The sequence below is a fragment of the Malaclemys terrapin genome, chromosome 3, assembly GCF_027887155.1.
Source record: "Malaclemys terrapin pileata isolate rMalTer1 chromosome 3, rMalTer1.hap1, whole genome shotgun sequence".
Taxonomy (NCBI): domain Eukaryota; kingdom Metazoa; phylum Chordata; order Testudines; family Emydidae; genus Malaclemys; species Malaclemys terrapin.
Genome location: NC_071507.1, coordinates 205,188,578 through 205,202,614, shown reverse-complemented (window position 1 = coordinate 205,202,614; position 14,037 = coordinate 205,188,578). Strand labels below are relative to the sequence as shown.

Sequence of the window (14,037 nt, the reverse complement as noted above, 5' to 3'; positions counted from 1 at the left end):
TTACAGACACGATAGGTGCCCTGGAAAGCGTAATTTAAATTGCCCGTGTTCTCCAAACCGGAGGAGCTCTGTGGCGCTTGACGGCTTGTCGCTTTGTCGGAGAAAAACTGAGTTCTCACTATTTTGTTTAGGTACAGCAAGTCAGAGGCTTTATTATTAACTCTCACATGTGCAGAGGAGAGAGCAAGTAGGTCTCTCTCCCTGGTAACTAATTACAGCAAGCATTTATACCTTTCATTACAGAAATAATGAGGGACAGCTGCATTTTGTTTATACATAGGCCATCTTGATATCTTATTTTCTTACTTGTTTTGACTCTTGCCTACATACAATTAGTTTCTATACCTTATCTACACAAGGTCTTCTACACCTTATCTATACTGAGGTCACAATGACTTCTTACACAGCTCTTTCTCACCCGTCTCACACAATCCTCACACAATCCTCACACAATCCTCGCTTCTACAAATCTCGCGTTATCAGGGTTATCAGGGTCACAGCTAGCTTGACTCTTGCTAACAAAGACTGTCTCTTGCTAACGAAGCCTGACTCTTGCTAACAACCATCATGCATTGCAGTTCCCTTCTGTCAGTTCTTTTCTCTGCTTCCACAACCCCCCCCTTTTGTACTTCTAGTACAACAAACATTCTCAAATCTCTATTTGCATCAAGTCCTGGACTTCAGATTCTAAATTAGATGCTTCAACCTTAGGGGTTTTGATTGGATGCAATGATAATGCATGATTAGCATGAACATGAAAGGTATTACTATTATTACGTCTTTTACAACAACAATAACATAATCCTAAGCTAACTAATAACAATACAAGCAATAACATTCCCATAGCAATACTATAATGGGGTTGTTGTACAGCCTTTGTCATAAAGCACAATACATCATATTTAGTACATAAGGTAGCTACTCTATAAGCAGTGTGAAAGGCATACTTTTCTACTTGATATACATTTTGAAGCATGTGAATTTGCCCTTGTACCTCAGAGATTTTCTGAATCTCAGGTAACAATGAAAGCAAGTTTTGAAATCTATCAGATAGTAAGCTAGTCCAATTAAAGGGTATCTGGAACCTAAGGGCTACTTGAAAAACTCTATCTGCAGGCCAGTAAATGATATGATTGCCTGCAGTGGTAGTGAGATTAAAATGTATGTCTTGTGATATGGTGTCATTAACATACACACAGCTATCATTAGCTTGGAAGAGTAAGTGTCCTGTCAGGGTAGTTCCTTGTCCCCTACCCTCCCAGCAAACGTAGTCATAGACAGTGACAACTTCTCCTGGCTTCAGTTTACGTGTACACTGAAGCTGTGGGGGTTCTAATGGCCAGAATGTCCACAGGTTACCTAACCCCATCCAAATGTCAGGTGTAATCCTAGGAGCACTAACTAAAAATCGATTGGGCATACCAGGTGGTCTAATTTCCCAGATGTCTCGATGAATTACCCAATCCCATATGCATCCTCCCCATGGACCTGGCAGGATACGGTATGTGGGAGCCCACACCCCCTGTACCGGTCCATATGCTTGGAAGGAGCACTGAGAACGTCCACACTTCCACCCAGAAAGTTTCCAAGTATGTCTCCATGGCCACAGGTCAGATGGCACTCCTGACGTGTCTGTAAGGGCAGTGGGCCAAGCCTGGTGCTCTAGATCATTCCGAATGGCCATTAGCTGGTCATTCAAGAAATCCTGAATCTCTGAGCATGCTAGATCCCACTGCAATGCCTTCCCAGCCTCAGTGATATTCAATACCATCTCTGTCAGTAACTTCTGGGTCATAGAACTAAGGGCGGAGATAACATGTAACTCACCAACTCCAGCCTGTACCTGGGTTAGTTGTGCTCCAGAAACAAGGCCTATGGCCTTCTCTAGTTGGCCCAATTTTCTCATCATTGGAATGTGTAGTACTGTTTGTATCTGGATAAGTTACAGTGGTGGTGGCAAGGGTCAAGGGACTAGTGGTAGGTGTAGTCTTTGTGGTGGCAAGGCGTTTTTGATATTTATCATCTGAAAGCCAATTAGGGAGGGCAGTGCATCCTGAAGGTACCTGTCCATAAGCACAAAGCCCTGATCCTGGAAAGAATCCACCCCACCACTGGACCCCACATTCCCAGGAACGTTCCCCACAGTTCCCTCCTTGCCAATAAACAATACTTCGTTTCTTCCACCAGGGCCAGTTCTTAATGTCTTTTGTAGTTAGAAAGTTCTGGACTTTGGTGGTTTCAGCAGAGCGAGTGTTTCTTCTTTTCTTCTTCAAAAACAGTTGTGATTCACCACAGTGCAGGGGAGAGGTTACTAGCACTTCACCCTGTACTGGTGTGGTTCCTGTAAAAGAATTCAAAGGCACAGTAGATCTGTCAGTGGACAAGGGAGAGGTTACTAGCACTTCACCTTGTCCTCTTTCCCTGCTGTCCAGGAGGCACAGCAGAGTTAGCAGGAGAAATAGGCTGATCAGCAGCTGGAGAATCCTCTCCAGGCGGAGGGGTCTTTTTGCAGTGCGAAGCATGGGTCCAGGTGGGCAGTCCTTGGCACTTCACAGCAGTGTTGGTAGTTAACAGGACTTGGAAAGGGCCTTTCCAGCGTGGAGCCAAGGCAGTCTTTCGCTGATGGACCTTTATGTAGACCCAGTCTCCTGGTTCCAGCGAGTGGCAGGGCTGCACAGGATCCTTGGGTAGTGCTTCTTTCACCTGTGTATAGAAAGACTTAACACATTTCATTAGTGCCTGACAATACTTAAGCATTGTGTCATCCATTAAATGAATGTCCATCTGAGCTAGGGTCAGTGGGGGCGCAGTTGGTAGTCTCATCGGGCGCCCTGTCAGAATCTCATGAGGGCTGAGTCCAGTCTTTCGATTGGGAGTGGCCCTCATACTCATTAGTGCCAGAGGAAGGGCATCTGGCCACTTCAAGTTTGTTTCAGCACAAATCTTGGCCAGTTTATTTTTCAGAATTCCATTCTGGCGTTCCACTGTCCCAGCAGACTGCGGATGGTGGGGACAGTGAAGGTTGTGTTGAGTCTGCAAAGCTGCACATAACTCCTTTACAATCTGTCCAGTAAAATGAGTTCCACGGTCACTGTTGATACTCACAGGGATGCCAAATCGTGGTACAAAATCTTTAAGCAGAAGTTTCACAACAGTCCTGGCATCTGCTTTCCTGCAGGGAAAAGCTTCCACCCAATTTGAAAATACATCCACCAAAACCAATACATATTCATAGCCACAACATTTAGACAGTTGAATAAAATCAATCTGAATATTTACAAAAGGTCCCCAAGGGGGAGGGTGAGCTGCCTGCCTAACTTTAACAGCTTTACCAATGTTATGCTGCTGACAAATCACACATTGTTGACAGTAGTGATGTGCAATGACTGGGAACCCGAATGCACACCAATCTCGGTTAACCGCAGCAACCATCCCCCCTTTGCTCACGTGAGCCATTCCGTGGTATACACGAGCAAGATAGGGCATTAGCATCTTCGGTGCAACCAGGCGACCAGCTGGGGCACGCCAAAGATGGTCAGGGTGTAGAATACAGCCATTAGCACTCCAAAAACGTTTCTCAGCTGCCGATGCAGCTTCCTGGATCTTGGCCAGATCCTCAAGGGAGGCTAGTGGAGGCTGTTCAATCAAAGCACAAGTATATTCAGCCTGAGGTGCAGAAAGGGCCGCTGCTTTGGCTGCAGAGTCTGCCAAAGCATTTCCACGGGTAACTTCATCACGAGGGGTCTGGTGAGCTGTACATTTCACGACAGCTATAGCTTTGGGCAATAAAAGAGCATCTAAAAGAGCAGAGACATACAGACTGTTCTTAATAGGAGAACCAGTGGATGTAAGAAAACCTCTATACTTCCAGAGCAACCCATAATCATGTACCACTCCAAAAGCATAACGAGAGTCTGTATAGATTGTAACTGCTTGATCCTGAGCGAGAATGCAGGCTCGAGTTAAAGCCACAAGTTCGGCCACTTGAGCAGAAAACACAGAAGGAAGGAAAGCACTTTCAATAACAGCATGTGCAGAACACACAGCATAACCAGCAACCAATTTGCCCTTAGAATCTCGCAAGCACGAACCATCTACAAAGTAAATAAGATCAGGATTTTGCAAAGGCACATCTAGTAAATCATCTCTTGGACGAGAGAGAACCGATGTCACAGACACACAGTCATGTGGGTCTCCGTCTTTGGGCCCAGGCAACAAGGAGGCAGGATTTAGAACAGGGCAACGAGCCAAAGTAATATGAGATGAAGACAACAAGACAAGCTCATATTTTGTAAGACGAGAAGTGGATAGATGCTGTGTCTTAGATTTTAACAAGAGAGCAGCCACAGCATGAGGAACAGCAACAATCAAAGGAGATCCTAAGACAATAGATTCAGATACCTGAACAGCAAGAGCTGCTGCAGCTACAGCACGCAGGCAAGGGGGAAATCCAGCTGCCACAGCGTCTAGGGCAGTACTGTAATAAGCAATGGGACGGTGTTTGTCTCCGTGCCTTTGCGTTAATACAGCCAAAGCAATCCCATTACGCTCATGACAGAAAAGAGTGAATGGTTTAGCATAATCAGGAAGTCCCAGGGCTGGTGCACTGGACAGACTTTGCTTGATAGCAACAAAAGCTTGTTCAGCCTCTGGAGACCAAGGAAGAGGCTCAGGGGTACCTGACTTAGTCAGATCCTGTAAGGGTTTAATCATTGTTGCATAGCCTAAAATCCATTGTCTACAGTACCCAGTCATGCCAAGAAAAGTACGCATTTGAGAAATAGTTCCAGGCCTCTTAAAGGAACCTGGAGTGCATGTGCCACACTTCTAGTAAGATAACGGGTACTTTCCTCAGAGGGATTAGAATCAGGGGAGCTACTGGGAGGCTCAGAATCACCTCTTTGTGGTGAAGAGGAGGCTTCTCTCCCAGGGGAAGAGAGAACAATGTGTGCAGCTGATACATGCGGTGGTGAAACTGGCACTGCCGGGTGAGATTCGTTAGCAGACCCAGGCTGTGCAGGGGGAGGAGGCAGCATGGGCTGCTGCTGCTGCTGAAAGTTACTGAAGAAATCTAAAAGATCCTCAGCAGTTTCCTCCTCACTGTCAGACCTAACTAATTGGGGATAAAGGGGAGCAGAAGGAATTGCTTGAACAGGATTAGGATACACAGGAGCAGAAGGAATCGCTCTAGGGGTTAAACAGCTGGATGCCTTGCATTTAAGCTGTAAATGTTGCACTTGGGCTTTTAACTTTTCCTGGGAGTCTTTTAGACTCCGCACTCGAGACTCGTGGAGTCTCTTTGTTGCTTCCTCCCACCAACAGACAAATTGCTCCCACTGTGTATCAGAGGCTTTTGGTGAAGCCAGAGTTTCTTTAAGGTATTTAAGTTTGTCTAAATCAAAGGTACCTTCTAGTGGACATTGTTTAGATGGATTTGCACGCGTGTAAAGATTCCAATTATCTAAATACCTGCAGGTTTTCGGGCCATAATGTACGTACATGAAATAAGCTGGGGTACCCTTAGGGGGTGAGAGGGAAGACTTAGACTGTCCCCCACCCATTTTCCAATCACACACTCAAAGGGGGAAGGATGCCCTGTCCGCGCTAGCGGCTCATAAACTAAGGATCTCTCCCTACAGGGTATTCACACAGGAGTGACTAACGAGGATAGCCATGACCCCCTACACCTCCCTTCAGCAAAGAGCGTCGGCTAATCTCAGAGAGAAAGCGCCGCTTACTCTGTTGCATCCAGTGAGATGGTCAGACTGTCAGTGGCTCACACGGAGAGGAAAAGGGGAGGGAAGATGGGTGCACACACTCCTAGACCCAGGTAGCCTCCTCGCCGGACGATGCCAGGCCGAGTCAACCTACATGGGTCGGATCTCCTAAAGATCCTCTAGTTACCGGGCTTGCGTTAGAGTAGTTCTGGTCACGAGCCAAAAGACTTCGCAGAGTACTCTGGGCGTCTTCCGGTAACACTCAATTCACACTGTGTACACACACACACACACACACACACCACACACACACACACACTCCAACATACCAAGGCCTTATACCAGGTACTACTCCTGAGTACCTCCAGGTACTATTCCCAAGTACCTTGATGCATCACTTGAGGCGGTAAAAACCCCTCTTGAGGCAGTAACAACTCCTCAATACAGGTGCAAACCCTATGCACCTAGCATATGCTTACAGGGGGCGGCAAACAATTCCCCTATTACGCCGCTCAGCATCTGACCTTGCTGCACAGTCAATAAGTTCGGATGGCGTGAGCCCAACAGGGGCAGACGACCCCACGGACAGTCCTCCTCCGACACCCCAATAGAGATTTCAAAAGGTCTCTTACCTCTATTGTGGCGCCATGGGGTTCGAAGGGGAACGATCCGTAGCAGCTGCCGTTGCCTCAGTGGGCGTTGCCATCCCGGACGAGCCCCCAAATTGTCGGAGAAAAACTGAGTTCTCACTATTTTGTTTAGGTACAGCAAGTCAGAGGCTTTATTATTAACTCTCACATGTGCAGAGGAGAGAGCAAGTAGGTCTCTCTCCCTGGTAACTAATTACAGCAAGCATTTATACCTTTCATTACAGAAATAATGAGGGACAGCTGCATTTTGTTTATACATAGGCCATCTTGATATCTTATTTTCTTACTTGTTTTGACTCTTGCCTACATACAATTAGTTTCTATACCTTATCTACACAAGGTCTTCTACACCTTATCTATACTGAGGTCACAATGACTTCTTACACAGCTCTTTCTCACCCGTCTCACACAATCCTCACACAATCCTCACACAATCCTCGCTTCTACAAATCTCGCGTTATCAGGGTTATCAGGGTCACAGCTAGCTTGACTCTTGCTAACAAAGACTGTCTCTTGCTAACGAAGCCTGACTCTTGCTAACAACCATCATGCATTGCAGTTCCCTTCTGTCAGTTCTTTTCTCTGCTTCCACAGCTTCCACCAACAGAAGTTGGTCCAATAAAAGATATTACTTCCCCCGTCTTGTCTCTCTTTTTAAAATTACTGCCCCTTTCTATTCCAGCAGGACCTAAGAACGGCCAGACTGGGTCAGATCAAAGGTCCATCTAGCCCAGTATCCTGTCTTCTGACTGTGGCCAATGGCAGGTGCCCCAGAGGGAATGAACAGAACAGGGAATCATCAAGTGATCCATCCCCTGTCGCCCATTCCCAGCTTCTGGCAAACAGAGGCTAGGGACACCATCCCTGCCCATCCCGGCTAATAGCCATAGATGGACCTACCCTCCATGAATCATATACAAATATTTCTGAATTTACACAGCTTTTATTCTGTTTTTAGGGTTTTTCTTAGGGGCAGGTGTCCAGCACTTGTCCACTCTTGTGATTTTAATCATGAGTTTCATGATACCACGGGCACGCAGGTGCGAAAGAAAATGCAGGCCTGTTATTTACCAGGCTGCACGTGGCAATAGACTATATTGGTAAGGGATGCAAGGAGAGTATGGGTCACGATGCAAACTGCAGACACGCACACACACACACACACACACACACAACTAAAATTAATCAATTTAAAGTTTTATTGGGGATAATTACAGGGGTAAGGGAGCAGCGTTTGATTAGCTAATAGAGTTAATGAAACTTAAAACACACAATGACTAAAATATCTACTAACAATATTTATAAACAAAGATGCAGCATTTAGTAATAACTGATACTTACGAATACAAACCAACTCATAACGACCGGCAAACGTAGACACTCTGTTTGAAACACGTGAGCTGAGAGAGAGGCTTCGAGGTGATCAGGCTCGGTTACGGGTGTACGCAGGATACACAGGATTCGTTTTTCTTTCTCCTCTCCCTGCCTGCACATGGCAGGCAGCCCATAAAGTACCAACTATGACATCATAGAAGTGTCATAGGGGACGGGGCCCAAAACCTGTTTGTGTTCGTTTCTGATTGGCACAAGCAAAGTTTACACCAAGCAGGGGAGCAGGTGCCTCAAAGTCTGGCTTCGCCCCCAAAAGGTGAGGAAATGCATATTGCTATAGAATGCGTGCAACACTGAATGACAAAAGAAGAGGCCAGGGCAATACCGGTAGTAGCAAGTTTTACAGGATGCAGACAGGAACTCATCTCAACAGCAACAATGGCCTTGATTCTGATCTTCTGACGTCAGCGTAAGAGAGGAATAACGCCTCTGGAGTCACTGCAGCTGTATTGGTGGAAGTTCAGAGGCAGGCCACGACTGAGCCTGGCCTTTGCTTTTGACCCCTGTGGGGTCACGTCTTTTATCTTAGGGTACATCTACACTACAGGGGGGAGTCGATTTAAGATACGCAAATTCAGCTACGTGAATAGCGTAGCTGAATTCGGCGTATCGCAGCCGACTTACCCCGTTGTGAGGACGGCGGCAAAATCGACTTCTGCGGCTTCCTGTCGGCGGCTCTTACTACCACCTCCGCTGGTGGAGTAAGAGCGCCGATTCGGGGATCGATTGTCGCGTCCCAACGGGACGCGATAAATCGATCCCCGAGAGGTCGATTTCTACCTGCCGATTCAGGCGGGTAGTATAGACCTGGCCTTAGAATCATAGCAACATAGGGTTGGAAGGGACTTGAGAAGTCATCAAGTCCAGCCCCCTGCGTTGTGGCAGGGCCAGGTAACCCTAGACCTGCCCTGACAGGTGTTTGTCCAGCTGTTCTGAAAAACCTCCAATGACGAGGATTCCACAACCTTTCGTGGAAGCCAGTTCCGGAGCTTCACACCCCTTGGAGTTAGAACACTTTCCCGAATATCTAACCTACATCTCCTTTGCCACAGGTTAAGCCCATGACTTCTTGTCCTACCGCCAATGGACATGGAGAACAATTGATCGCTGTCTTCTTTATAGCAGCCAGTCACGTATTTGAAGGCTGTTATCCATTCCCCCAACCCCTCCAGTCGTCTTTTCTTAGAAATAAACATGTCCCTTTTTTTAACCTTTCCTCATAGGTCAGGTTTTCGAAAGCTTTGATCAGTTTTTGTTACTCTCCTCTGGACTCTCTCCAATTTGTCCACATCCAGGAGCAGCGCCAGGGTTTTTGGCGCCCTAGGCGGGGGTCCTTCCACGCTCCCGGTCGTTGTCGGCAATTCTGTGGCGGGGGGGTCCTTCCGCACTCCCGGTCTTCGGGGCACTTCGGTGGCGGGTCCCAGAGCGAGTGAAGGACCCGCCACAGAATTGCCGCCGAAGACCCAGAGCACGGAAGGACCCCCCCCACCGCCGAATTGCCGCCAAGGGCAGCAAAATGCCGCCCCTGCAAATCCTGGCGGACATCAGGAATGGTAACATACATAAGCCAGTAAGTGAAAGATTTAAAAGTCACTATCATTGAACAAAAAAACTTCAGAATCAGACTTCAAAGAGAAACAGCAGAACTAAAATTCATTTGCAAATTCAACACCATTAATCTGGGCTTGAATAGGGACTGGGAGTGGCTGGCTCATTACAGAAGCAGCTTTTCCTCTCCTCGAATTGACACCTCCTCATCTATTATTGGGAGTGGACTACATCCCCCCTGATTGAATTGGCCTTGTCAACACTGGTTCTCCACTTGTGAAGTAACTCCCTGCTCTCCATGTGTCAGTATATAATGCCTGCATCTGTAACTTTCACTCTATGCATCTGAAGAAGTGAGGTTTTTACCCACGAAAGCTTATGCCCAAATAAATCTGTTAGTCTTTAAGGTGCCACCAGACTCCTTGTTATTCCAGAAGGATGTTCTCAATGAAAGAGAAGTCAGAAAAAAGCCTCAAGAATGATTCAAAGGTTAGAAACCTGCCTCTTAGTGAGAGACTCACCGAGCTCAATCTCTTTCGCTTAATGAAGAGAAGGTTACGGGGTGACTCGGTCACAGTCTCTAAGTACCTACATGGGGTGCTGGGTGTTAGGATAGAGATATTCAGGCCTGTCTGCAAAGGCCTATACTTTAAGAATTTAGGTGTATTCTGATCACTTAGCTAGCTATCGAGGTAGAAAAAAAGTGATTTTAATTCTTTTTTTTTTTATGTGTAAGGGACAGTCTGAGGCTCTGGTCTTAGGCTAAGTAAGGCCTTCGGCTAAGCAGCAGAGGCAGCCCTGCGCTGAGAAGTGACCGGTCACATCCTCACATCCCAGACTAGTCCCATGGAAATAAGGTGCTATTGGCTGTTAGGAATCCAATCCTGTCCTGATATTCCTGTCACCTCCAGAGAAAGGGAAGAGCCTAGAAGATGGAAAAGGAAACTTAGTTTAATAGCATCCTGTCTGGCAAGAACTCACTTATCAATAGCTGGGGTGTAAAATTCTTGCTTCTGTATTGTTTTGTATGTTTATTTGCATGGTCTGTTTGGTTCTGTAATTGTTTCTGTCTGGTGTATAATTAATTTTGTTGGGTTAGTTAAGGTGGTGGGATATAATTGGTTAAAGAACCATGTTACAGTATGTTAGAATTAGTTAAATTTCAGTAACATGATTGGTTAAGGTATAGCTAAGTACAACTCAAGTTTTACTATAAAGTCTGCAGTCAATCAGGAAGTGAGGGGGGGCGCGAATGGGAACAGGGAATGGGGGTGGGGGAATTGGAATCATGTTTTGCTAAGGGGGGAATAGGAACAGTGAATGGGAACAGGGATGGCTCTGTGGTGTCAGAGCTGGGAAGGGGGACACTGAGGAAGGAAACTGGAATCATGCTTGCTGGAAGTTCATCCCAATAAACATTGAATTGTTTGCACCTTTGGACTTTGGGTATTGTTGCTCTCTGTTCATGCGAGAAGGACCAGGGAAGTGAGAGGGTGAAGGAATAAGCCCCCTAACATCTTGGCGCCATGACTCAGATGCATCGGATAGGTGAGTGGCAGCCTGTAAGCCCCTCCCCCCCCCCCCCCAACAGTCCGCGCAGCTCTGCTTGGAGGGGGTATAGCGAACTCTCGTGATGGTAGTTGCGGGTTCTGGCAAGCCAGGGAAAAGGATTTTTTGGATAAATGGATAAGGAAGAACCAGGGCCCATACCAGGAGCAGCGGTCAGCCTGGGATGAGATTAAAAAGGAAATGGATGCAGTGTTAGGGGACCCAGAGGGGTGGGGGTGGCTGAGGAGCCCTCCCTCCTTTGGTATCTGGGTAGTGGAAGAACGTCCCTGCCCATGGGGACTGGATGCCCTCCAGGGAAAGGAGGCACTTCAGTCCACTTGTGAGAGGTTTGAAGTAAGGGCAGCATTATGGGAAGCTGCCAGTAAACTTTCAAGGTTGGTGCTGTTTCAGCCAGGGCTGCTGAAGGGGTGTAGAGTAGTTCGGGTGGTTAAAGATGATTTGGCCCATCAGGGTTTAGAGTCAGAAGCAGAGTTAACAGACCAGCTTTAGAGACAGGAGCTGGGACTTGGTCCTGGGGACGTGGAGGAAAAAAGAAAAGGTTTCAACCTGAAAAATGGCCGGGTTTGCAGGAGCAGGTAACAACCCCCACTCTTCTCCCAGAGCCAGGCTGAGAACCTGGGGGGAAGGGTTCCCAACTGTTCCAACCCGGGGAGTCTACTCTTGGTTCAGCGCTAACTATATCCTTTTCTTCTTTGCCTTCTTCTTTCTCTCAGTTTACTTAATTTGCTGCTGGGAGCCTGTACTTTAAACTGCCCTGACCGGCTTCATTGGTTTCTTTCCACCTCTTCCCCTCCCCTCCCCCGGCCTGTCCACACTTTTGTTTTTCTGAAGTTTTAGTGGAGGGGACTTTGGATACTTATGTGAAATGTTTTTGGTGGTTTGTTTTGTTTGGGACAAAGTACGACGGAGGTCTGCTGTGGTCCACGGGAATTTTTGGAGGAACAGATCCATGGGCAACCATGGAGACAAATGTTTTACTGCCCTTTGAACAGTCTCAGGGTAAAGACAGCACAGGTTAAGGCATCTGTGTGGCAATAATTGTACTTGGTGGCTGAGTTGTTAAAAACAAAGTGCGCTACCTTCAAAAACTAAATGTAGGAGTAAGTGATTTAAAAAAGTAAGTAAAAAGTTACAAATACCTTTTGCAAAAATTAATAATACAGGGTTTGGAGGAAAGGAAACATTTGGGAGTTGTGAAAATGGTACAGGTAACAGTTGTGGTGTTACAAGAAGTTTTTGGTTTAATAATAAAACCCAGTTCTATAAATGTAACTGTATGTGCAACTCTGTGCAATCACATTGGATGGAAGCTTGGTAATTCAATTATACCGGGGGTCAGGAAGAGTGGCTACTACCACCACGATGCTTCTGTCCCCAGAAGCCTTTACAGCTATTCTGAGAGAAAATGGGCTCTTTTCCCACAAAAATGGTCTATAGGGGACTGCTGCAGGCAGCAGGCGGAGAAATAATCTAATCAAATTATTTAACTATTGGGTAATGTGATTAAAATCACTAAAGGAATGTCAGGGGTTTCTATTGGAACTTAACTTGACTGCCCCTGGCTGTCTCTGGTTGTACAAGATGGGAGTGTAATCGGGATACAGTTGTGTAAAAAAAAAAAAAAAAAAAAAAAAAAAAAAAAGTAATCACAGTGCAAAAAGTGTTAGGCAAAAATAGTTCTGTGCATGCATAGGAAAAGGGGAGCAATGATGGGAACACTGAGCCTTGGGGGACCTCTGGGAGATTGGACTGTCGCTTTGGTGGGGGTGCATGAAAACTCTGTGGGCACGGGGGTGGGGGCAGTTACACCTTGTGTAAAATTAAAAGGGCTAATATAATGTTATGGAGGTTAAACTATTTCCCAGGACATGTGCAGTGTATATTGGAAAAGAGGTAAAAGAAATGCAAACAAAACATGGTACTTAATTAAAATCCTATTAGGGCTCCAAAAGAAGCCACAATAAATTGTGCTTTCTTTTTCAAATCTCTGTGTGTTTTAAAGCAGGAGATGAAAGTGAAAAGTAATGAGAACTCTGGTGGAAGTGAAATATGTCCCTTTTAAGACAGTCTCTGAGCTGCTCAATGCTTTGGATCCAGAGGCAAGCCAAGAAAGCTTCTGTGTAAATGCAAATTACCTAACTGATGGGGGGAAGAAGAAAACTACCCATAAGTAGCAGCACAAAAAATTTGGAAATAATAAATTCATCTGGACAGCAAACAAGCTACTAGAAGACTCAGATTATGGCCCTCCACAAGAGGGAGGTGAAAAAACAAGCCTGAAAATAAAGGGGACAGGTTAACCCTAATGGGGGGGGGGGGTGTACGAAGCCAATATCTAAAGCTGTCTCTCAGCTATTACCTGAAAATAAACGCAAAGCTTGGTACAGCAAAAAAACGATTGCAAACCTGGTCTGTTGTACAAGAGGGGAAACTGAGGCACGCCACCTCATAAATTTCATAAATGACCAGTGAGTGGGGTAATTCACTAGCCTGACTATAAAACAAAATAAGAACAGCCTAAAGGTAATTCTTCTGTTTTTCCTGCAATTAGCAAGGAAATTTGTAAAAGGAATTGGTATTATTATTAAGCAATAATCTGTCCCCACCAAAGGGGGTAAAAATTGTTTCTTTTGTTTTTCAGACACTCTACAAGCATGCTGGCGCCAGCGAAAGAATAACCCAGAATACTATGAATCTATGTTTTGCGTTCTTTGTCTGTGGTGTTTGTCTTGTTGCTAGCATGACGTGGGTGGGGGATGGCTTCAAAAGGCTGACGGGTGGAAAATGTGTACGAAAATGCAAAATGCTCAACGCGGAGGCCAGCACCTGTGTAACAGCTACCATGGTACCTGAAAATAGAACGGCAACTAAAATGATGCTTGCTAAAAGTTTACCCCAATAAACATCAAATTGTTTGCGCCTTTGAACTTCGGGTATTGTTGCTCTGTTCATGCGAGAAGAACCAGGAAAGTAAAAGGGGAAAAACATAAGCCCCCTAACACGAGGGAGGGGCTGGAGGGAGCTGAGGATCTTGCTCACCTCTGATGCGTGCAGTCCCTTTGTGATGTCAGGACCCGCCTGGTCCTGGCCCTTTATGATGCGTCACTGGAACAAACAGCCTCTCGGGAGAGATCCAGTGGCAGCACCAGCAGGGAGCCCAG

General features: G+C 46.1%; 1 long non-coding RNA gene across 1 annotated transcript; it reads left to right on the top strand.

The window, feature by feature from the left end:
• Positions 1-11,697: 11,697 nt before the first annotated feature.
• LOC128834000 (uncharacterized) lies at positions 11,698-13,803 on the top strand. Its single transcript, XR_008444372.1, has 2 exons — positions 11,698-11,993; positions 13,518-13,803. It is a non-coding gene; the product is annotated as an uncharacterized LOC128834000 (long non-coding RNA).
• The last annotated feature ends 234 nt before the right edge of the window (positions 13,804-14,037 follow it).